Source organism: Macrotis lagotis, chromosome X (genome assembly GCF_037893015.1).
Source record: "Macrotis lagotis isolate mMagLag1 chromosome X, bilby.v1.9.chrom.fasta, whole genome shotgun sequence".
NCBI lineage: Eukaryota > Metazoa > Chordata > Mammalia > Peramelemorphia > Peramelidae > Macrotis > Macrotis lagotis.
This window is the reverse complement of record NC_133666.1, coordinates 355,622,426-355,647,427: the sequence shown is the minus strand read 5'-3', so window position 1 is coordinate 355,647,427 and position 25,002 is coordinate 355,622,426.

Here is a 25,002-nt window from a genome sequence, read left to right as displayed (position 1 = left end):
AGATAGATAGATAGATAGATAGACAGATAGATATCCATGTCTCCCTTTTCCTCAAAAAATTTTCACTTGATACTTTCTTCCCCATTAGCTATTGTCCTATAACTCTTCTGCCCTTTGTGGTCAAATTCTTTGCAAAGGCTGTCTACAAGGTGCCTGCACTTTCTCTCCTCACACTGTCTTCTTAATCTCTTAAAATCTAACTTCCCACCTCATTATTCCATTGAAGCTGCTACCACCAAAGTCACCATTCTACATCAAAGCAATTTCCCAAAAGTTCAAGTCTATCTATTATCTCTAGTCACATTTCAGTGTATAATCATATGTAAAATACTTTGCTTGGCATTCATAACTTAGTCTCCTCGTACCTTCCCTGACTTCTTATCCCTTACCCCTCATTACATTCTTTTGGAACCAGTGATACTGATATCCTGCTAATTCATGAACAAAACCTTTCATTTCTTGACTTTGGTATTTTCTCTAACTGTCCCCTATGCCTGGAATGTTCTCCCCCCCCATCTCAAGCCTACTAGCTTCCCTGGCTTCCTTCAAATCCCAAATGGATTTTGTTCTTGGACAGAAAGCTTTTCCCAACACCTCTTATTTCTAAATGGCTTCCTTTTAAAAAATTATTTCCCATTTAGACAGCATAAATCTTGTTTGTACAAATTTTTTTGCTTGCTGTCCCCTGCCCCCGCCACAAGATTGTGTCCTCCTTGAGGGCAAGGATTGCCTTTTGCTTCTTTTTGTTTCTCCAGCATTAGCACAAGTCTTGGCCCATAACAGCTCCTTAATAAATGTTTATTGATTAACTGGCATGAAGAGTTGGTGTATATATATATATGTATATATGTATACACATGTATACATATATATATATGTACATATATTTTTTGCTAGTTAGTTACTTAAAGGATAGAGAGAGGGAAATTAGATGGATTATTCCTTATTAAGAAAGTCAAGGTATGAATTCATCTTGAGTATAATCACATTTGCTTACCATTTGTACTGAATAATCACTCTTTATCTTATTTAATACAATAATTATTTGAGCCACTGCTGTCATCTTCTAGACCTTCATGAGTATAAGGATATTTTAAAGTCCTGCTAACATGATTGGATCTCAAGTCATAAGTCAGATTTAATCAATTATAGTATAATGAAAGTCTGGAACATGTGCAGACAACCAAAAAATGGCCTAAAATATGAAAGATGCTAGGGACCTGCTTCTTAGAGAATTGTGAGAATTAAGAGGACATGGTCATCCTGCATTGGTCTATTTTATGGTTATTAGGAACCTTTTTCCATTGACTGGGAGGCTAGAACTGTCAATATGTTCAAAATGGCCTGACTCAACACCAATCAGATCTGGGCTATATTCCTGTCTGAAGGAGTAAAGTATCTGCTATTCTTCACTCGGCCTGTGAGACCATATGGTAAGAGGAGAAGACCATAAGACCTCCTCCTTTTCAACCCTCCTTTATGTTCAATAATAATAGGCATAGGTCTTTGGTTTTGTTGTTGTTATTATTGTTCCTTTTAGATTCTAAGTACAAGAATTTCCAAATAGCATGAGAGCTTGAGTTATGGAGATTCTAGGAAGTCAGTCTTGATATAGCAGCCATCTCAATAGTGACACTCCAAGACACAAGCATTTCAGGATACCAGAACTGCAAAAGCAGATAATGAAGTTGACTTTAGACATGAACTTGGAGGAATCAATGCTATGTAAATAACAATCTACAATGTCAATCTAATCTTACCCATTTCTGTCTTCCTTGAGACCAAAATAGTGTAAGGTAATTATACTTCTGAAGTACTGGGGGGAAATTTTTGTTCTTTGTTCTGGTTGAATTTTTGAAGTAAATATTAAGTTGTAAAGATTCTCTTATTGGGTATGGATCAGATGGAGAAGCTCTTCTCCCACTATAGACCAGTAATTATTTTATCATTTTATAGTATTAAAGTTGTCAAGAGCATTGAATAGTTAAGGGACTTGTCCAGGGTCACAGAACTAGTGTCTGAGGCTGGATGTGAACTCAGGTCCTCCTGACTCCAGGTCTTGGTTCTCTATCCATTATAGCACCTAGTGGAACCAGAAGAAACTATTATTATTTGGGGATGGCATGGGAATGAAGAATACAAATAAACCTGGAAGTGAGGAAAAACAGTTCTAATGAGATTGAAAGGATTAAAAGAAAAATTCATATTGAATATGACCTGGATAAGTGAACTTTTCAGTACAGTAAAAGATAAGGTAATCAAAGTATGATTAGCAAATTGTTAACTTGAGGTAGATATCCTAACTCTCATAAGATGATGTATAGGAGCAGTTAATTTTAGAGCGAGGGATGGTAAAGTAAGATGACTAAAGCTCTTGGAAATGGAAAGGTAGGAAAGAAAAGGGTTGTAGTGTAGTGTCAAGAACACTGGATTGAGGGAAGTAAGACTTAGGTTCAATGTCTGGCTGATAGTCATGTAACTTTTTTGAATCTCAATTTGTTTAACCATAAAAGGAAAGAATGAATAGGGTGACCCGCTGTCTCTAAAAGTCGAATTTGTGTCAAAGATTCTGTAGGTGCTAGACAAGGGAGGAGAGGCCCTGGGGTTTAGGGGTTGGGCATCAGGCACCAAAAGAAGGCTTTGATATAAAAGAATATGGAAAGGAAAAGGATAGAAGGATCCCTAAAACAAACAGTTGACTTTTCAATTTTCTTCAGGGCTGGCCAGGAACATAAAATATGGGTTCTGCTAGGATGGAATTAGCAAGGGCACAGCTGTGGGGTTGGACTTTTACTTCCATAGCAGTGTTAAAACTACTGAGAAGCTCTTCTCATTTTTGTCTGTCTAGGTTTTGGTCACTTTCCTTTATTGAAGACAGACCCACTCAAGCTTAAACTGGGTTTCCCTTTCTGAGATTTCCTTTTAATTGCTTCTGTCTACAACTTCCTTTTTTTGAATACTTTTGATCAGCTCACTTTCCTAGAACAGAGAAAGGACTTTGAAGAGACAACATTGCATTGGCAGAAGTCAAAGGAAACTTTGTCTTTGATTTATAAATTCAATCAACCAATCAGTAAATATTTATCACATGATTATTAGTTGCTGATTGGCTGATTGAATTTATAATTCACTATGGTGAAAATACAAAGACAAAAATGAGACAGTCTCTGGAAAAGAGCACAGACACTCAGATTTATTTTTAAATCATTTTTTAAAAATACTCCACTTTACAGGTGATTAGCATCAATAAGTCAATAAACATTCATTAATCACTTATTATGTTATGTACTAAATGTAGGAAATGCAAATAAAAAGAAGATAGTTCCTTCCTTCAATGACCTTACAATTTAATAAGGATCTTAAAATTCAACAGGGAAAGACCATGCACAAAAACATGCTAAAAAGGAGCGGGCTGCAATGATGGGAGAGAGGTAGTTCAAGCTGGAGGGAAATGGGGAGAAAAGTTATATTGAGCCCTCCCCCATTTTAAACAGAGGCCCTTGGAACCCATGGTGGTTTTACCCTCCAGGCAGAGTTCAATATGAGGAGCATCAGTACTGATGAAATGAGAATACCAGGCAGACTTAATTTTGCAGTATAATTTCCCACTGATAGGTTTCCTGGGAAGAAATGCAACAGGTCTATTGACCAATTTCTTTGTTTCAGAAGGAATGAGAGGGAGTACAAGTCATGTATGATAAACCTCATCCTCCTCTAGGGATTATTTGTTATTCAGTTGTTTCAGGCATGAAAGACTCTTCATGATTCCATTTGAGTCTTTCTTAGTAAATATACAAAAATGTTTCATTTCCTTCTCCAGTTCCTTTTACATATGAGGAAACTGAGGCAAACAGCATTAAATGATTTGCCCAATGTCACACAGCTGATAAGTATCTGAGGCCAGATTTGAGTTCAGATAGATGAGTCTTCCTGACTTCAGGTGCTGTGCTCCATCCACACCAACTAGCTTTCCTGAGGGCTCTACTATAAATGCCCTCTTCCCCTCCTAGAGAACTCCCTACCTAGTGATTATAAGACTGGGAAGAAATAAGAAATTACTTCTTAAAGTGTCAAAAGCCCCTAACTCCCAAGTTTGTCTAAAGAAAAACAGATCTGGACCCAATAGCAGAGCAGGAAGGGCTTTAGGAGTCTTGACTCTTCCATGTTTTCTGTAATGTTAGTGTCATGATGTGGGGCCATCAGAGAGAAGTAGCACCTCTGGTGTGTGAAGGCTGTTGAGGCCTTTTCAGGGTGGCTTATCCACCTTTGGAGCCTGTGCAGAACTCAAGAAGCTATAGCCCGCACAGTGGCCACCCTGGTAAAAGGTCTTGGGAGGTGGGTTAAATCAGGTTGAGATCAATGGATGGGATGGCCTCAGATCTGTCAGTGAGCTAGAGGACTGTCTACCTCAAGCATGGGAAAATTTCCCCCTTTGGAATAGGCAGTTGAGAACAATTTGTTCTAATAGCCATGAAGCACCTAGAGCTTGGCCACACCTAGAAGATGCCAACCTCATCCACTGCAGCCCAGGCCATTGCCAGTCCTCCTGATTTTTGCCCTGCCACTCTTTCCAGAGTCTTCCAATAAAGTGAGACCAATAAGTTTCTACCTCACTTAAATATGATTCATCCACCAGTGAAGTCTTCTTTGAAAATGAAGGACAAGGGGGCGGCTAGGTGGTACAGTAGATAGAGCATCAGCCCTAGAGTCAGGAGTACTTGAGTTCAAATCTGGCCTCAGACATTTAATAATTACCTAACTGTGTGGCCTTGGGCAAGCCACTTAACCCCATTTGCCTTGCAAAAAAAATCTTTAAAAAAAAAGAAAATGAAGGACAAGCAACAGTGATATCATTGTTAGATAGAAGGTGGCATAGTGGCTAGAGTACAGAGCAATTTAAATCTGGTCTCACATACTTACTAGCTGTATGACTCTGGCCATGTCACTTAACCCTATTTTCTTCTGTTTCCTCATCTATAAAATGAGCTGGAAAATGACAAACCACCCCAATATCTTTGCCAAGAAAACCCCAAAATTTGTCACAAAGAGACAATGACTGAATATGACTGAAATGACTAAACAACAAGTGTTGTTAAAGTCAATTAGATGGTACAGTGAATATACTGCTGGGTTTGGGAAAAAGGCCTGTCTTCAAATCCTGCCTTAGGCACTTACTCATTGTGTGACCCTGGGTAAGTCATTTAACTTCTTTTTGCTTCAGTTTCTTCATCTGTAAATTAGGGATAATTATAGTACCTACCTCATGAGGTAATACTTGTAAAATAGTTTTATAACCCTTAAAATATTATACAAATGTATAAATATACTATTATCTGCTTCATAAATGCTTTTTCATCATTTATTTATTCATCTATTCATTACCACAGAGTAACAACGAACAACCAACAAAGTTTTCATGATTAACACAGTATAATAGTCTTTGGGCCAATATTGTGGGGAAAAGGAGAGTAGAGAGATGTATTACTGAAAAAAGAATAGTATTATTGTAGGAGGAGTATAATCAACCATGATTCATATAGGAATGCTCTTCAAGAGATAGTACAGAAATGAAAGAAACTTGGGAATTAGTTTCATATATAAAATACATAGCTCTCAGGATTCTTTACCCTGAAAAGGGGGAAGGGAGTCCAAAAGTAGTCTAACTGATGAGAAAAGGAAAGAAAAATAGTGTAGAGCTCCCACTTTAATAAGAGGTCAGAACCCCAGGCCCTGCACTCAAACAGATTCCAGTCAGTGGGGCAGAGGGTACCAAAGAGATATGAGTATCAGGCAGATTCAGTTTTGTAGCATAATGAAATTTCTCACTGATGAGGAGAAAGAATGAAAAAGGAAGACCCAAATGAAATGGACAATATGAACTTTGACCTAAATTGAATCTGGGCATTTTATGACCACATAAATAATTGATATAAAAATATATTGATAGACATAAATAATTTGTAGAAATTATAATAGCCCCATGTTTGTTCTATCTTTGTATCTAAAAATAGCAGGTATATTTGAGTACTGCCATCCCATTAGTGAATATATTTTAAAATTTTTATCCCTTTAATATTTTCTAAAATTAAACATTTTACATCAATTTAAGTGAAAAACAAAAGAAAATGTGCTAGGTTAAAATATTACCATGAACAATAAAATAAGAACCACTATAAAAATTAACTTTTTTAAAAAAGTGCTCTAAAGTCATTCTCACAAGGCGTTAAATTCCTGAGAGGCACACAAATCCTTCTCTTTAAATGCTAAATATGTCCTTAAATGGAAAGCAGAGATTCCCTGGTGAGAGAGAATTAGAAGTGTGTGATTTCCCAAGTTTCCTCACTGACCTACAACTTTGAGTTTCCTCTGTCAGTCAAGATAGCTGAGAGTAGACCTTGTAGGAAGTGGAACAAAATGTGTCTGATTCTATCTTCACAGCAATGCCATTTGTCAGGAGAGAAAGCCCAAGGAACAGCAAAGGAATGCACTCTTGCATTTTGAAGGAATTTGCTGCTAAATTTTCAAGGTGGTATGTCATCTTTGGACTATATTTAACTCATTTTGACTCCTGAGACCAGAAGATTAAAAGAGAGAGAGTATTTTATGTTCTACTAGCTAAATCCCCACTCCAGACCTCATCCAAATAAAAAGAGCAGAAAAATATTGAAATTCACTTCCTTATATCCTCAAAGATAACCTCATACAATGAATTGCATATTTCCTACTTCAGGATCTTCTTATTAATGTAATGCAATTAATTCATTTGGGTCTAATATAGTCTAACTCTAAAATAATATTCATAGATGTAAAGCTTAGAGATCACCTCTTCCAAATTCCTCATTATACAGAGAAGAGGAAACTGAAGTCTAGAGAGATTAAGTGACTAGGTAAAATCACACATGGAATAAGGGCAGAACTTTGATTTGAACTCAGATTCTCTGAATCTAAATCCAATGTTATTTTTCTCTCTATTTTGAGGTTTTAAAAAAAATAGACAGCGATTATTACTTCATCCTTTCACTTAGTCATATTTAGATTTACAGAGGAGATGTGGAGGGGAGAGAGGAAAGTGGAAAGAAACCAGGAACAGATTAGAACTAGAGTAAAATAAAGATAACCTTTGTTTCCCTCCATGTCTCAAACACTCTACAATAAAAATTGCTCTATAATAAAAACCTAGGTCATTCAGGAAAATAAAAACTGACAGGATTGATTTCAATTTCTACCAAAATTCTTAATTGAATCATTGTGTAGATTTGTGAGTAATTGGAACATAAAGGAGAGATTATGAGTTCCAGTTCTTTGCCTAACTAAACTAACAAAACTGTTATAAATATTTCAGAATATATAGGTTCTTTTCCTTTTCCCCTGGATCAACTTTGGAACAGACCTTATGGTGGTATTTTGGGGTCAAAGGGCATATACAGTTTACTAACTTATTGGACATAATTTCAGATTGTTTTCCAAAAGGCAAACCATGCAATGTTCCTTCCTGTCCTTTCAACACCCAGTGTCTATAGTCAAGGTTAGGTGAAGGGTCAAGGGAAGACAAGATATGATCAACAGTGTCCAAGGGAGGCAGAATCTCAAGAGCAGGAACCTCCTCCCATTTCACAGATTTTGTTTCCTGCTCCATTCATAATTCTCTACAACAGTATAAATGTCTCACCTTTTCCACATCACCTTCAACATTTGTTATTTCTCTCCTATTATTTTAGCCAATCTTATAGGTATGAGATGATATTTCAAAGTTGTTTTAATTTGCATTTTTCTAATCAATAATGATTTAAAGCAGTTTTTTATATGACAACATATAGTTTTGATTTCTTCATTGAAAAAGTGCTGGCTCATATTCTGTGACCATTTATTAATTGGTAATTGACTAATATTTTTATAAATTTGACAAAATTATCTAAATATTGAAATACGAGACCTTTATCCAATTTTTTCCAAAATTTTCCCCCTAATTTTTTACTTTCCTTCTAATCTTAGCTACATTGACTTTATTTATGCAAAACACTTTTAATTTAATGTAACCAAAATTATCTATTTTATATCTCACAATGCTTTCTCTTATTTATTCATAAATTCTCTTATCCATAAATCTGAAAGGCATTATTTTCTATGTTCTTCTAATTTTCTTGATATTTCCTTCTATATCTGAGGCATGTAACCATTTTGACCTTATCTTTGTAAATGATCTGTACCCAATTTCTGCCAAACTGATTTCCAATTTTCCCAACAATTTTTACCAAATAGTATATTCTTATCCCCAAAGTTTAAGTCTTTACATTTGTCAAACATAAGGTTACAATAATCATTTACTATTGTGTATTTTATGTCTACTCAGTTCTACCAACCACTATTTTTCTTAGCCATTCCAGACGGTTTCGATACTTAATATTATAATATAGTCTAAAATTTGGTAGTGCTAAGCCTCCTTTCTTTACCTTTAAAATACCTTAAAAAAATTAACTCCTTTGATACTTTTGGCTTTTTGTTCTTCCAACTGAATTTTATTATTTTTATTTCTAGATCAATAAAATAATACTTTGGTAGTTTAATTGGGATGGCATCGAATAAGTAGATTAGGTAGAATTTTCAAGAATTCCAAGAAAGGGGGGGCAGCTAGGTTGCACAGTGGATAGAGCACCAGCCCTGGAGTCAGGAGGACCTGAGTTCAAATTTGAACTCAGACACTTACTAATTCTGTGTGACCTTGGGCAAGTCACTTAACCCCATTGACCTGCAAAAACAAAAACAAATCCAAGAATTCCAAGAAGGGTCCTGCCCACCCATGAACAATTAGTATTTCTCCAATTATTTAAATCTGACTTTGTTTGAAAGTATTTTATAATTATATTTTATGATTATATCCTAGATTTATCTTGGTAGACATACTCCTGGTATTTTATAAAATCTACAGTTATTTTAAATGGGGTATCTTTTACTATCTCTTTTTGCAGGATTTTGTTGATGGTATACAGAAATATTGATGCTTTGTTTGGATTTATTTTACATCCTGCCACTTTACTAAAATTATTGTTTCACTATGTTTTTAATTGAATCTCTAGGATGTTCCAAGTATATCATAATATCATCTGCAAAAGAATTTTTCTTAATTCATTGTCCATTCTGATTCCTTCAATTTTTTTCTTATTGCTATTGTTAATATTTCTAAGACAATATTGAATGATATTGGCAATAATGGGCATCTTTGTTTTTCTCTTGATCTTCTATTACAAATAATGCTTGCTGATAGTTTTAAGTATCTTAAGAAAAAATAAGAAAGTGAAAATAGTAGTCTTTGATCTGCATTCAGCTTTTCAAAGTGATGTGGTGACTCATTGACCCACCCCCTTCTACATCCAAGAAGAGTCCATAAGTTCTCTTTCAACATGCAGTCCATTTTGGTTGGAATCAAGTTCAGTTTAACAGCTTTCCCTGTTGTTTCCTCCACCTTCTAGAGCAGGCTTGTCCAACCTGATGCCTGAGAGCCTCATGGAACCTCTGGAGCTTATTCCTCTCCCTCCCTCCCTCATTTATCATTGTATTCAGTAGGTGGTGTGGGTTGTATCGTATTCATTAATTGGTATTAAATTCTATATGCAGCCCTTGGAGATTTTTGTTGGGTTATGTACCCAGAAGAACTAAAAGCTTAGACATCCTTACTGGAAAATAACCTTAAACCTTATTGAGATATTTAATGTCCACACAAAGGGAAATAATAGACAGGTGTTCACTTCTGTGAACCACATTTTAAGGCAGATATCAACAAAGTGATGCATGCTCAGAGAAAAGAAACCAAGATGGTGAAGGAATGTAGTTTATGTCATACAAATATCTGCTGAAGGAAGTGGAGATTGTTATAGCTTAGTGAAGAGAACAAGCCATCTTCAAGTTTCTGAAGGGCTAAGATGAAAGAAAGATTAGATTTGTTGGAGGGCAGAATTTAGGAGAATCAGAGTCAGTCAATAAATATTAAGTGGCCACCAAGTGCTTGGCACTATTCTATACTCTGAGCTTACAAAGGAAGGCTTAACAGATAGTCCTTGTCCTCTCGAGCTTGTCCTCTCGAGCTCATGATACAATAAGCAATAACAATAAGCAAAAAGAAGCAGAGAAGTGGTGTAGGGGAAGGTGCTGCTAGGGACTGATGAAGTCAGGCAACCACTTCAGCTTGGGAAATAAGCTGAGGATACATATATTTCAGAATTGATGTCTTAGTATGGATTGATGGATTTTTAAGAGATGAGTTCTAGGTTTTAAATGGTGAGAATTTCCTGGGTGCCCTCCTTAAATTGTGTACTTGGAGGAAATTTCAAAGAGGCAAATTTCCTAATATTTAGAATTGTCCAAAAGTGGAATGAGTTGCCTCAAACTTATTCTTTAGGTAATATTTCTTTCCTTAATTTTTCTAATACTTTTCTCCTCTAGTTTTCCTCTTACCTGTCTGACCACTCCTCCTTTGCTAAATCACAACCAGGCTCCCTCTTCAACTGAAGTTGTTCTTGAGGTCTCAGTAGCAGCCCTTCTTCTCTTCTTTCCCTGCACATTCTGCACAGTGATGTCATTTTTATGTTACCTTATTATTTCTTCCCAGTCCTATATATTCTCACTCAGTTATATATAAAGAATTCACTCAGTTCTACATAATTTCTCTCTTTAGCTCCAGAGTTACATTATCAATAACTGTCTACTAATATCTTCACCTGAATTTTCTCTGAGGGCAGTTAAACTGAATATGTTCAAAATAGACATCATTATCTTTCTGGCTAAACCTGCCTCACATCCAAACTAGCGAGGTGGTAAAGCAAAGTGAACAGAGGTGTGGGGCCCAGAGTCAGGAAGACTCATCTTCCTGTGTTCAAATTTGGCCTCAGAAATTTACTAGCTGTACTCCCTGGACAAGTCACTTAACCCTATTTGCTTCAATCTTCATCTGTAAAATGAACTGGAGAAGAAAATGGAAAACCACTCCAGGATCTTTGCCAAGAAAACCACAAATGGGGTCATGAAGAGTCAGACAAGATTGAACAACAAATGCATATTGACTTTACTGAATGGAAATATAAACTCTTCAGCTTGGCTACAAAATCTGGCTCAGACTTGATTCACATTATTCCTTTTCATCTATTCTCTAGTGTCTTTTAAGCGACCTTTTAAAGTTCTTAGAACTTGGCATTCCATCTCCTACCTCAGTGCCTTTGCTCATTCCTGACTCCAGGCTAGTACTCTATCCTTGTACCACCTATCTACTCAATCTTGGATAGAAAAATAAAACCAAACAAAAATGCAATAAAAATTGGTACAGCTGCGTATTATCCCTGTTTTCATGATCTGCTTATGATTCTGCATTTTCCCAGGTGAGCACATACAAAACACAGCGACATTACAGATCAGATTAACCCTTAACTAACATGATTTTTTTTGTTGACTTTTTCACATAACTAACATTAATATTATATGGTTTCATCTACTGCAAGTTTTCTTTTTCGTTTGTATGGTCTGTTTGTTTTTTTTTGCAAAAGATATATATATATATATATATATATATATATATATATATATATATATGTGTGTGTGTGTGTGTGTGTGTGTGTGTGTGTGTGTGTGTGTGTGTGTGTATATATATACAGGAATTAGAATTTTATTTTAAAACATCATATTGAAGGAGGGAAATAGTATATAATCTTTTATTACTTTGGACTTGAAGTTCACACCCTTTACAGGAAAGACAAATATATAGAGTATTCTTAGCCACTCCTTGGGGACTGCCCCTGTGGCATATACATTGGAGAATACCTGGAGCCAGGTGTTAAACCACTCCCCAAATATCACCCTTGTCCCACCCAGCATGGAAATCCATTTAAGCAAAGATCCACGGGGTGTAATTCTCTTTTCAACCTGCCAGCTCTTTTTCTCCTTCTAACCTAGAACTCTGGCTTATATCACTAGAACAATAGAACCCCAGCTCCTTGTGGTTGGATCCATATTAATCTAAACTTTTCCTCTCTTTTCCTTTCCTGGGCTCCCTGCCGGTTCCTTCTTCATTCTTTCCTCTAAGTTTCTTCTTTGTACCTATGTTGATCTAACTTTCTCTTTTTCTCTGTCAATGAGACTACTTATTTCCTGACTACAATTATGGGACCAGCCTAATAAAGGCTGGTCTAAGCCAAATATTTCTTATGACTGTTTTTTGATTCCTTTCCTCTTTCCCTCAGGTATTCTTATCTCCTCCTTTATTATTCATACCATCCTCAAGTAACTTGCTATCTCTATAGATGAATTAAATCTGTGAACTGCTCTTAGTCTGTAATATATATGAATTAAAAATCTGAACTTTTACACCTCCGGATTCAGTGGTGAGTCTTCCATTTAAGGAACCCTGATCTCTGGGAAGGCCCTATCATCAATATGATAATTCATTATAACTGAAATAGACAACTTTTTTTGTATGCAGCATTAATTGCTATCTTGTCACAGGATTTGAGAATAGATTTCAAGATTTTAGACTTCAGTATATTTGCTACTCCATTCTCAGTTGATATCAACATGTGGCCTGCAGACTTGCAAAGAGAAGGTAAAGAATTGCAATCAAATACACAACTTAAAGAAAAAAACTATTCAAGTGTCTTTATTGGACTTTTTAAAGTATTACCTGCCTACAGAAAGATGTCCAGCATTTCACAAGTATGTTCTGTTCCTGACATCTCTTTGGGGAAATATATATATTTGCTAGTAACTTTTTTCTCATATGAAATATATAAAAAGTAAAAATAAAAATTTCAGATAACATCTTGAAAATATTTTTCTCATTACTACAACCTCTATCAAAGCAGATAGTTTTGAAAAAGCAGGTTTAGAGCTTAAAAAAATAGCATGTTGTGAAAAAAATAAATAAAATATTATAATACTCATTTTTATTGTACTTTATTTCATTATTATATTTTATTATTATACTCATTGATATATGAGTTACATTGTTCATAAATAAATACTAAACTCTTTATGCAACTCTTGACTTGTTTTTGTTAGATAATACAGCCCAGTAGAGCTAAAAAGTTGGACAACTGTTCTAGATTGTGGAATGGCTAAATAAATAGAGGTTCATGAATGTAATGAAATATGACTGTTCTCTAAGATATGATGAACAAGATGAATACAGAGAATAGGAAGTGACATAGAGAAATAGAGGTAGGAAAACAGTATGCACAATAACAACAATGTAAATATTAAGTGCAATGGTCATGACAACAATTAAATTTAATGCTGCAGAATTATAATGATCAAAATATTATTAAGTGTCAAACACATTGCAAATATTACCCACAACAGTCCTTGGAGGTAAGTGTGTTATTATCCCCCTTTTTCATATGAGGATACTGAGACAGAAAAAGTTAAGTAAATTTCCCAGGATCACAAAGCTTAGTAAACATCTAAGATCTGATTTGAACTCAGGTCTTCCTGATTCTAAGCTTAGTACTCTTATCCACTGCACTGCCTAGCTGTCCCTAAGAAATATAAGAAGACTTTTTAAAAAAATATTATTTGATTGGTAGGGCACTAAACAAGTAGTTTAATTTTGGTAGAATTGTCATTTTTATTATATTTGCTCATCCTATCCATGAACAGTTGATATTTGCCCAGTTATTTAAGTCTGTTTTTATTTGTGTGAGAAGTATTTTGTAATTGTTTTCAAAAAGTTTCTCAGTCTGCCTTGGCAGGTAGACTCCCAGGTATTTTATATTGTCTGAGGTTACTTTGAATGGGATTTCTCTTTCTAGCTCTTTTTGCTGCATCTTGCTAATCATATATAGAAATGTTGAGGATTTATGAGAGTTTATTTTATATCCTGCAAACTTGCTAAAGTTGCAAATTATTTTTAGTAGCTTTTTAGATGATTTTTGGGGATTTTCTAGGTATACCATCATGTTGTCTGCAAAGAGTGAGAGTTTTGTCTCTTCCTTCCCTATTCTAATTCTTTCAATTTCTTTTTCTTCTCTTTTTTCTTCTCTTATTGCTGAAGCTAACATTTCTAATACGATATTGTTTCACCCCTGATCTTATTGGGAATGCCTCAAGCCTATCCCCATTGCATATAATGCTTGTTGATGGTTTCAAATAGATACTATTTATTATTCTAAGGATCAATCCATTTATTCGTATGCTCTCTAGTGTTTTTTAGTAGGAATGGGTGCTGTATTTTATAAAAAGCTTTTTCAGCATCTATTGATATAATCATATGATTTCTGATAGGTTTGTTATTGATATAATTAATTATACTGACATATAATTAATTATTCCTAATATTGAACCAACCCTGCATTTCTGGGATAAATCCAACTTGGTCATAATGTATTGTCCTAGTGATAAATTTCATCATATTCAACTTAGATTAATCCATACTTGTGGGGATGATGTAAAGACTAGCAAACTGCCTTCTGTGGGGGTGGGGGGGTGGCACGAGGGAAGCGAGACTGGGGGGAAAATTGTAAAACTCAAAATAAATAAAACCTTTATAAAATTAAAAAAGATTAAAATATATATTATTTGGATTTGTGACATTTTTTCTTTCTTTCTTCAAACTTTACTATAAGGGATGACTCTCTAGGAAGGGGTAAAGAAAAAACACAAGGGGATGGATGAATAAAAAAGTAACTTTAAAAATAGATGATCTTTTTATTTTTAAATTTTTATTTATTTTTCCAATTATATGTGAAATAATTTCCAAAATCCATTTTTGTAAAGTTTTTTCCCTTCCACTCTACCCTTCCCCCATCCTAAGATAGAAAATAATCTGATATAGGTTGTGCATGTAAAGTACTGTTACACATATTTCCATATTGGTCACACTGAAAGAAGAATCAGAACAAAAAGGGAAAAACCACAAGAAGAGAAAAGCAAAAAAAAAAAAATTAAAACGTTGAAGATAGTATGCTTTGCTCTGCATTCAAATTCCATAGTTCTTCCTCTAGATATGAATGGCATTTTCTGTCCCAAGTCTTTTAGACTTGGTTTTGATCTATGTATTGCTGAGAAGAGTTAAGTCCTTCATAGCTGATCATTACACAATATTGCTATAAAGGTATATAATGTTCTCCTGGTTCTGCTCAATTCACTCATCATCACTTCATGTAAGGCTTTCCAAATTTTTCTGAAATCTTCCTGTTTCTTATTGTTTCTTATAGAGTAATAATATTGCATTATATTCACATATCACAACTTGCTCAACTGCTCTCCAACTGATGGGTAGCCATTCAATTTCCAGTTCTTTGCCACCACAAAACTAGTTTCTGTATATTCTTGTACATGTAATTCTTTTTTCCATTCTTTGTTGATCTTTCTCTTTTTATGGTAAAGTAAACTGAGGCCAGATTTTTTTTTGAAAAGTAAATAGATTATTAACTCATGCAACAAACATTTGTTAAGGTCCTATTTTGTATTGTACATGGACTTATGAACTAGAGTGATACAAAGAAAAATATGGCATTGCCTGTGTTCTCAAGGAGTTTACAATCTAGTGAAATCCACCTTGGCCACTAATACAATTTTTAAAAAAGTAGAAAAAAGAATTGTAAATGTTATTGAACATTTTTAAGGAATTTGATTTAAATTGCTTGAGAAGCTGAGGACAAGTGTTATTTTATTGTGTGTTGGGAAGGGACAGACATGTAAGCTCCACAGTGGGACCCTGGACTCTGGACCACTATTGGACCATATGGGTAGTGGCTTAGTATAAAAGATCTTGAACTTTGGAATGATGCAGCAAACTTTGGGCAGTGCCTTGGTTCCCCTCCTCCAGACATGTGGAGAAACAACTTTTATTTTCTCCTTTTTCCATTTCTCTGAATGTGGGACTTGAAGATTCTTCTTCCTGAAATTTCCTATGAAGGGTGAGCAGATGTAACTGAACAGCATTTGTGAAATGGACTTTTCCAGCTTTGGAGACAACTCTACGTGTTCAAGAGGTCCAGATGTTTGGGGTCCATCAGTCAGTGTTGACTCAGGAAAACTGACTCAGGTAAAGAAAAAAAAAAGCAAAAAAGGCTGTTAGGACCTTAAGGTCCTTCCACAGACTCATTGAGCAGAACACCTTCTCTAATGACCACATGTAAGCAGGCATTTCTGGTGAGAAAAGGGAGGTTGCAGTAACACAGAAAAGGATTCCAAGGCATATAATGGAGGAAGTAAGGAGATAGAGAAAGGAGAGGGGAAAAGAAGAAGAAAAAGAAGGAGGAGGAGGAGAGCAGGAGAGCAGGAGACAGAGAAAGGAGAAGAGGAGAAAGAATAGAACAGAAGCTGTTTTTCTTTTTAAGCTGTAGGGGAAACCAAGGGATTTGCTGCTAGGGACTCCAAGGGACTCCAAGTCCCTCTGAACTGAGTTGAAACACATACAGTTGGCACAGAATGAGCTTTTGTTTGTCCCCATTATAGTTGCTTATAGGAATTAGTAATAATAAGGATTGTGTTTTAAAATTTGCAAATCACTTGGAATCTCATTTGATTAACCATGATTTCCTCTGATAAACTATTCAATATTAGGTAAAAAATAAATATGATATATGTTGTTTGTATAGGTTATGTGTATGTCTATATCTGTCTAAATGTGACTCTCAAAGAGATATGAATAGCTATTTCTGGGACATCTTCTCTCCAAGTTTGATTCTTGCTTGATTGGAAGCAGGAGATTAGGGCACAAAAGTGATTCACTCTGCTTTCTTTAGAGGGGATTACTAGTTCAGAATTCTATCTGTCTGCCTCTCTAAATATTACTAGTCTAGGGGAAATACTTTTTAGATTTAAATCATTATCCTTGTTGCTATCACTTAATGAGGAAGAAAGGCCACAAGCAACCTCCAAATATTTGATTCCCTTCCCTCAAATATTAGTTACACAAAGACTATCCTACAAATGGAATAGCAAACAAATTCATTTATCCCAGGAAAAAGTAAACAGGAATCAGAGAATTGTCACACACCAAGATAAGAGTTGATTTTAGGTATGACTCAAAAAAAATTTGGATACCCTGGAATTGTCTTGGTCTGTGAAATTCACAGTTTGACTTGGAATAGACTAGCTTCAGAGATAATTCTGGTTGTACTCAGATTCAATTCAATAGGCTTCTGTGATAATCCTGACAAAACAAAAATGAAAATTGCCTTTCTGTTTCAGTTGGTATTCCTAATTTTTTGTCATGGACCCCTTTGGCAATATGGTAAAGCCTTGGAACCCTTCTCAGAATAATGTTTTTAAGTGCATAAAACAAAATAGCTAGGATTACAAAGGAAATCACACACTAGTGAAAATAAAGATATAATTATTTTTGCCATCCAAATTTCACCAGGCTCCCCTTCCCCAAATGGTGACACAGTGAATAAAGTAGTGGACCTGGAGTCAGAAAGATTTAGTTCAAATCCAGTCTCAGATACTTACTAACTATATGACCTGGGCAAGTCATTTAGCCTCTATTTACCTTGGGTTCTTTAATTGTAAAATGGAGATAATTGAGGTATCTACCTCTAAAGATGTTGTGAAGATCAAATGAAATAATATTTCTTTTTTTCTCTCTATTCTTTTTTGTTTTTTTGTTTTTTATTTATTTTTTTAATGTTTTTTATTCTCATTTTGTACAAATTTTTTTTACATTAATAAAATATACTTGTTTACAAGTAAACAAAATACCCCTCCCCCCATGAATATAGATAGACTTGCTTGGGCGAAAAGGTAAAAGGGAGAGAAAAAAATTAAAATTAAAAAAATAATAGTAATAATTGTAGGTATGGCCAGGTGGCGCAATGGACGAAGCACCAGCCCTGGAGCCATAAGCACCCGAGTCCACATCCAGCCTCGTAAACCCAACAATCACCCAGCCATGTGACATGCAAGCCACCCGATCCCCACTGCCCTGCAAAAACCAAAAAGAAAAAAAAAACCCAAAATAAAATAAAATAGTAATAATAGTAGGGGTGGCCAGGTGGCAGACAGAGCATTGGCCCTCGAGCCAGGAGCACCTGGGTCCAAATCCTGCCTCAGACACCCAAAGATCATTCTGCTATGTGGCTCCAGGCAGGCCACCCAGCCCCACCTGCCCTGCACCCTCCCCCAAATAATAATAACAAAAAATGTGCTTCGGTCTTTGTTCCAACACCATCAACTCTGTCGTGAGTGGATCACATTCTTTATGATAAGTCCATCACAAAAGTTACTTCCATATATTTCCAATGTTGCCATTGCTGATCGCAACTCCCTCCTTTCTTATTTCTCCACTACCATGTACTATATTTTCTCTCTCCTTTCACTCTGACTCTGCTGTAGGGTCGCTGAGTGGCGCAGCAGACAGATCCCTGGTCCTGGGGCCAAGAAGCCCTGAGCCCCCATACCACCCCTTGGGCCCAGAATCCACCTGGCCCTATGGTCCTGGGCAGGCCATCCAATCCCAGCCCCTTGCAAGAAGTTAAAAAGAAAATGTGTTATATCTGAACACTGTCCACCCATGGTCCATCCTCTCCTCCTTTATTCACATCCCCACCCCTTCCCCCTGCTCTCCCCTCCTTCTTACTCCAGATGTCTATACCCCATTGAGTATATTTGCTGTTTCCTCTCCTAGCCATCTCTGATGAGAGCAAAGGTTGCCTCATTCCCCCTTGCCTCCCCCCTTCCATATCATTGCAATAGCTCATTGTAATAAAAAAAATCTTATTATGTGAAATATCTTCGACTATTCCCCCTCTCCTTTTTCTTTCTCCCTTTCCATTTCCCTTTTTTTTCCTATTGACTCCATTTTTCCTATTGACTCCATATTTTATCTTCAAATTCAACTTTCTCCTGTGCTTCAACTATAAAAGCTCCCTCTACCTGCTCTATTAACTGAGATGGTTCATATGAATATTATCAGTATCATTTTTCTATACATGCAGTTCATCCTCATTAAGTCCCTCATATTTCCACCCTCTCCTCTAATCTCCATGCTTCACCTGAGTCCTGTATCTGAAGATCAAACCTTCTGTTCAGCTCTGGCCATTCCAAAAGGAACCTTTGAAATTCCCCTGGTTCATTGAAAGTCCATCTTTTTCCCTGGAAGAGGACATTCAGCTTTGCTGGGTAGTTCATTCTTGGCTGCATTCTAAGCTCTTTTGCCTTCCAGTATATTGTATTCCAAGCCCTAGGAGCTTCCAGTGTAGTTGCTGCTAAGTCCTGTGTGATCCTGACTGCAGCTCCACGATATTTGAACTGTGTCCTTCTGGCTGCTTGTAATATTTTCTCTTTGACTTGGGAGTTCTGGAACTTGGCTATAATATTCCTAGGGGTTGGTTTTTTGGCATCTCTTTCTCGGGGGGATCGTTGGATTCTCTCCATTTCTATTTTGCTCTTTGCTTCTAGAATATCAGGGCAATTTTCCTGTAGTAATTCTTTGAAAATGATGTCTTTTCCTGATCATGACTTTCAGGTATTCCAATAATTTTCAAATTATCTTTCCTAAGTCTGTTTTCCATATCAGTTGTTTTTTCAATGAGATATTTCACATTTTCTTCTAATTGTGAATTTGAAGCATTGATTACTGATTTCTGGTAAATTCATCAATCTCCCTGAATTCTATTCTTTGTCTGAAGGATTTGTTCTCCTCAGAGAGTTTTCTTATCTCTTTTTCCATCTGGCCAATTTTGCTTTTTAAAGCATTCTTCTCCTCAATAACTTTTTGAACTGTTCTATCCATTTGACCTAAGCTGTTTTTTAGCATGCTATTTTCTTCAGCATTTTTTTGGATTTCCTTGACTAACCTGCTGACTTCATTTTCATGTTTTTCCTGCATCTCTCTCCTTTCTTTTCCCAGTTTTTCTTCTAACTCTTTTCAAAGTCTTTTTTTTTTTGAGCTCTGTCATAACCTGAGCCCAATTTCTGTTTTTCTTGGAGTCTTTAGATGCAGGAGCTTGTGCTTCCTCATCTTCAGACTGAGTATTTTGATCCTTCTTGGGCTCATTTGCAAAATATTTCTCAATGGTCTTCCTCTTGTTTCTCTACTTGCTCATTTTCCCAGCCTAAGCCTGTTTTGGGGGTGCTTCCTGAGCTTTGGGGACACTCCCACAAGGGTCTCAGTGTGTGAGGCTCTGTCCTCCCTCCTGGTCTGTGAATGACCATAAGCGCTCCCCTCTGCCATGGGGCTGAGGTGGAGGGGGGCCCTGCTGTTCTATGGGGGGGCCTAGACTGGGATCAGGATCTGAATGTGGTCAGAGCCCCAGAGTCCTGTTCTAGAGGCAGAGAACAGAGCTCCTCAGTCTCTCTCTCTCTCTCTTCACTCCCCTCCCTCAGCTCAATGGGCTCATGCCCTGGGGGCTCCTGCTTACTGGCTCTGCCTGCTTCTGTTTCCTGTATCTAGGCTGCTGAAAGACCAGGCTGCTGGCTGTGTCCCCTGACGGCTGGGCTTTATATGCTCACTCTGGCAGAGGTCTCCTGCTGTTCCCCCACTTTGTGCCGGTGCTCCCCGGTGTGCAGCTTAGGAGACTCCCCCGCTGCTGTGAGCCTCGGCTCCCAGTGCCCTGGGGCTGCCTCCCGGAGGCTGAAGTTCTTTGGCTCTGGCGGGCCACCCCTCTGGTGGGCCACCCCTCCAACCCCGGGGAGCAGAGCCTTTCTGCTCTTTTCCAGGTTACCTTGAGTAGGAGAACTGCCTCACTGGGTCCCTTTGTGGGTTCTCTCTCTCAAAAGTTTAGTTAGAGTCCTTAGTTTATGAGTTTTTATCAGAGAGCTCCTAAGACTCCATCCCTTCATGTCGCCATCTTGGCTCCACCCCCTCTCTATTCTTTTTTATTAAATTTTTTAAACTTTGAAATACAAAATAAGAAAAAATTGTCATATATCTAGCAAAACATGGGAGGATTAAAAATATAAATCAGTAAATGTTCATTTCAAGAAAGCCAAGATAATAAAATATTAGGGGTAGTATTTAGAATTGTCCATCTTTTCTTTGTTTCCTTTTAGATTTTCTTTTATTCTCTGCTGTGCACTGTTTACTTTTATTTATTTATTTATTCATTTGTTTGTTTATTTATTTATTGGCAAGGCAATGGGGTTAAGTGGCTTGCCCAAGACCAAACAGCTAGGTCATTATTAAGTATCTGAGGTCGGAATTGAGCTCAGGTTCTCCTGACTCCGGGGCCGATGTTGTATCCACTGTGCTGCCTAGCCCCCCCACACTGTTTAGTTTCTTTACCAACAACCCCATGAAAGTTACAATTAAGTGTGGATACACATATACACATATACACATACACATAAGCATATATACACATATACACTGACATTCATACTTACATATATACATATACATATATACAACCATACATATACGCATTTATATATACAATTATTCTTATCTTTTCTATTCTTGTTCTGTTGTTCATATCAGTTGTTTTTCTTATGAAAAACGTTCACATTATTTTTTATTTTTTCATTCTTTCTATTTTATTTAATTATTTCTTGGTCTCTTATAATTTCACTAGCTTCCCCTTGTCCAATTCAAATTTTCAAGGAGTCATTTTCTTCCTTGAGATTCTGGATCTCCCTTTTGAGTTGGTTAACTTTATTTTCATGAGTTTCTTTTTTTTTGAATTGTTCTAATTTTTTTATTTTTCCTCAATTTCTCTTCTTTGGTTTTTAAAGTCTTTTTTTGAGTTCTTCTAGGGATTCTTTTAGAGCAGGTAACCATTTGATGCTACTCTTTGGGGTTGGAGAGACTTTTTTTGCTTCAATATCTTCCTCTGAAGACAAACCCTCTATTCCCATAGTAACTATCCTAGGGTTGGTTTTTTCCTCCTTTGGTTCAATTTAATTTTTTAAAAGTTTTAAACAATTTTATTTTTAGCAGTTTTGTGTTATATTTACCTCTGGTCCTGGGATATAGGGGATGATGGCTCTGACCTCGGGAGCTTTCTTTTAGGATCAACCTCTATACTCCTTTCTCCCTTTCTTAGGAAGATGAATCTTCCTGATTCCAGGTCCTGTTCTCTGTTCACTATACCTTTTAGATTTTGAAACTGCTTGCCTATCTGGGGGCACATCTATGTCTTTATGTTTGGAACTCTAAGGATATTGAACTGGAGCCTAGTATCCCTTCCCAGGAGAGGTTCCCTCTCTTCCAGCTCTGCCACTGACTTCCCACACTGTTGAGAAGGTGAGATTCCTGTGGCTGAGGTAGAGGCTACCTCCCACACCAGCTGCCCCCAGGGCTGCCTCTTGTTTCAGGGAATTAGCCGGAGGTGTTTACACTTCACCCTTAGGTGCTTACACTTAACCCTGAGGTGCTTTTTTGCCTTGTTTATGCTGGAAATCTGGAGAGCTTGGACTTTTCTGATCTATTCCACCATCTTCCCAGAATTCTCTCCAGATAATATTTCTAAAAACACTCAGAATACTGCCTGGCTCAGAGTAGGTGCTATATAAATACTTATCCCCCTGCCCCTGAAATCTCTTCAGAGAATGCTTGCAGAGCCTTAGACCTTAAATCAGGAACCCCTATACTTCAGGGAAGTATTTTTCATTTATAGGACATTCAGATGAATTGACCTATATCAAGGAAGCACAAAAATCATAAAATTGAAAGAGAGCTTTGAAACTATCTGAAAAGGCATTCCTAACAAATGTTCTCCTGAGATGGGGAACTCTACTCTCCAAGGGACTCCATTACACCTGTGGAGAACTATAGTTGTTTATGAAGGTTCAATCAATACAAGCTAGAAATAGGTCAAATACACTTTAAGGAGTTTCAAGGGCAGAGCTCTATTGTTCTACACTGGAAGCATCTTTGTACTTAACTAGTTCCATCAGAGAATATATCTTATTTTCCAATAAATAAGAACTAACTGGGAAATAAAATCCTAGTATAATTTTTCAGGATGCTCTTAATATAAGCCCTATGCCCAAAATAAGCCCCAGTTAATATCATCAGCCAGATGGATGCATTTAGTTCTTCCACTGCAACTCTCAATGGATGGATTGAATTATAAAATAATAATATTAAATATAAATGAATATTACTGACATTATTTATGGCATTAATATTTAATATGAATAATGATATAAATCATAATTATTTGTAAATACCCAGACACCTTTAGACAAGAGGTAAATGCCTTTGTAAACAAATAAATTTGAAATTTATTACCAAATGACCAGAGTACAGACACAATACAGGAATAATATGCATACTTCATAATATCTGGATAGAAAGAAAGCCGCCTCTAATCATCACTAAGGACAAGAAAGATAAGATTGAACCAGTTTGAGGCATTTATGTTCTTGAAACTGAAAAAGTATAGTTCAAAGAAGCAGTTAGAAGGAAGTGGGTCATGCTGCCACTTGTGTTTCAAGGTGGTCAAAGAGGTCTGCTAGTTTGGGATTCAGTCAACACCCAGCACTAAAGACATTAAGAACTTCCTTGCAGAGAGAAAAATAGATCAAATAATGATTCCCACAGGAATTATGCCTATCTATGAAGTCTTGATATTGCAATAAACAAGCCATTCAAGGATCATTTGTAAGTGGAAATCAATGACTACAATGAAAATAGGATGGAAAGAAATCAATATGGAAACTTTATGAAGACTAGGTAGTGACTTGGATGAAGAATTCATGGGATAAAATCACTGATAACTGTGTTGCCATTGAACTAGTAGCATGTTACATGGACAAGAAGTGCTCATTTAAGGAAGTTCTATTGTTAGACATGAGGGATTGGGGTCAATGGTTCTATAGGAAATGGAATTGTAAGAAATTCAGGTCAGTATTCAGGATTTGAAAAGTTATGATGATGTTCCAGAAGAAGATGATATGACTATATTTGAATAAATGTAGATTTTTGTACACGAGTAAATGAATAAATATAGATAGTTGCACATGAAAAAAAAAACCTAAGACATCCCCTGAAAATAAGCCTTAATGAATCTTTTGGAGTAAAAATTAATATATGACCTAGTCTTATTTTGGGGGAACACTGTAAGTTAACCTTCAGTTTTTAAGACATTCAGTGAACCAGAAAAGCCCTATTCTATAGCTATAGTTGAGTGTTGCCATATATTTACTATAAAGGATGCATATAATCTATGCTCCTTATTAATGACTTTTTTCTTGCTTGCAGAATCATAGAATCAGAAGAAAGATGAGATCCATTAGTCTAATCTGAAAAAAAATTTTTCTCTCTATCTCTAAGATATTATCTTTTGCTTGCAAATTTATAGTGAATGGTAACCCACTCTGACCTAAGGCAGCCATTTTATTTTTGAGTAATTTTATTTGTTTCTGAGTTTTTCTTTACATTAATCCTGTGGCTCCCGGAAGCTGTAGTAGGCACAGCAACCATACCCCAGTAAACTCTCTCTGGTTAACCAGGTTGAGGGTAACCCACAGGTCTCAAACCCACCAGTGAATCAAGGGGGTGTTCTACCTCAAGTAAATGAAAACTTTCTCTGGTAGAATGGGTGGATGAGAACAATTTGTTCCAATGATCAGGAAGAAGGCTTAAGCAGGCACCTTAGAGCACTTAGAACTTGGTCTGCCATCCACTGCCTCTCAGGTCATTTTGGCTTTGACTTTGATGATTCTAGAAGAGACAATGAGGCTGATATCTTTGTGTAACTCTGTCTCATTTAAGACAATTCACTTGAAAGTCAAAACTTTATATCTGATTCTCTTTGAAAATGAAGGATAAATGATATCATTCCTCAATATATATCTTTCTGGAGCATCCTTTCATTGCTCCTTATTCTGCCCTATAGGGTTAAGAAGAACCAGCCCTACACTACCATGGCACCTTAGAGTAGTCTCTTCTCTAGGCTAGACAAAAAGCAGTTCCTTCAGCTAACCTTCATGTGACATGGTTATAAGGATCTTTACAACTTGATGGTTCTCCACTTATCAATGCCATTGATAAAATGTGGTACCTAGACCTGAACTTGATACTCCATATTTACTTATTCATTCATTCATTCATTCATTCATTCATATGCCATT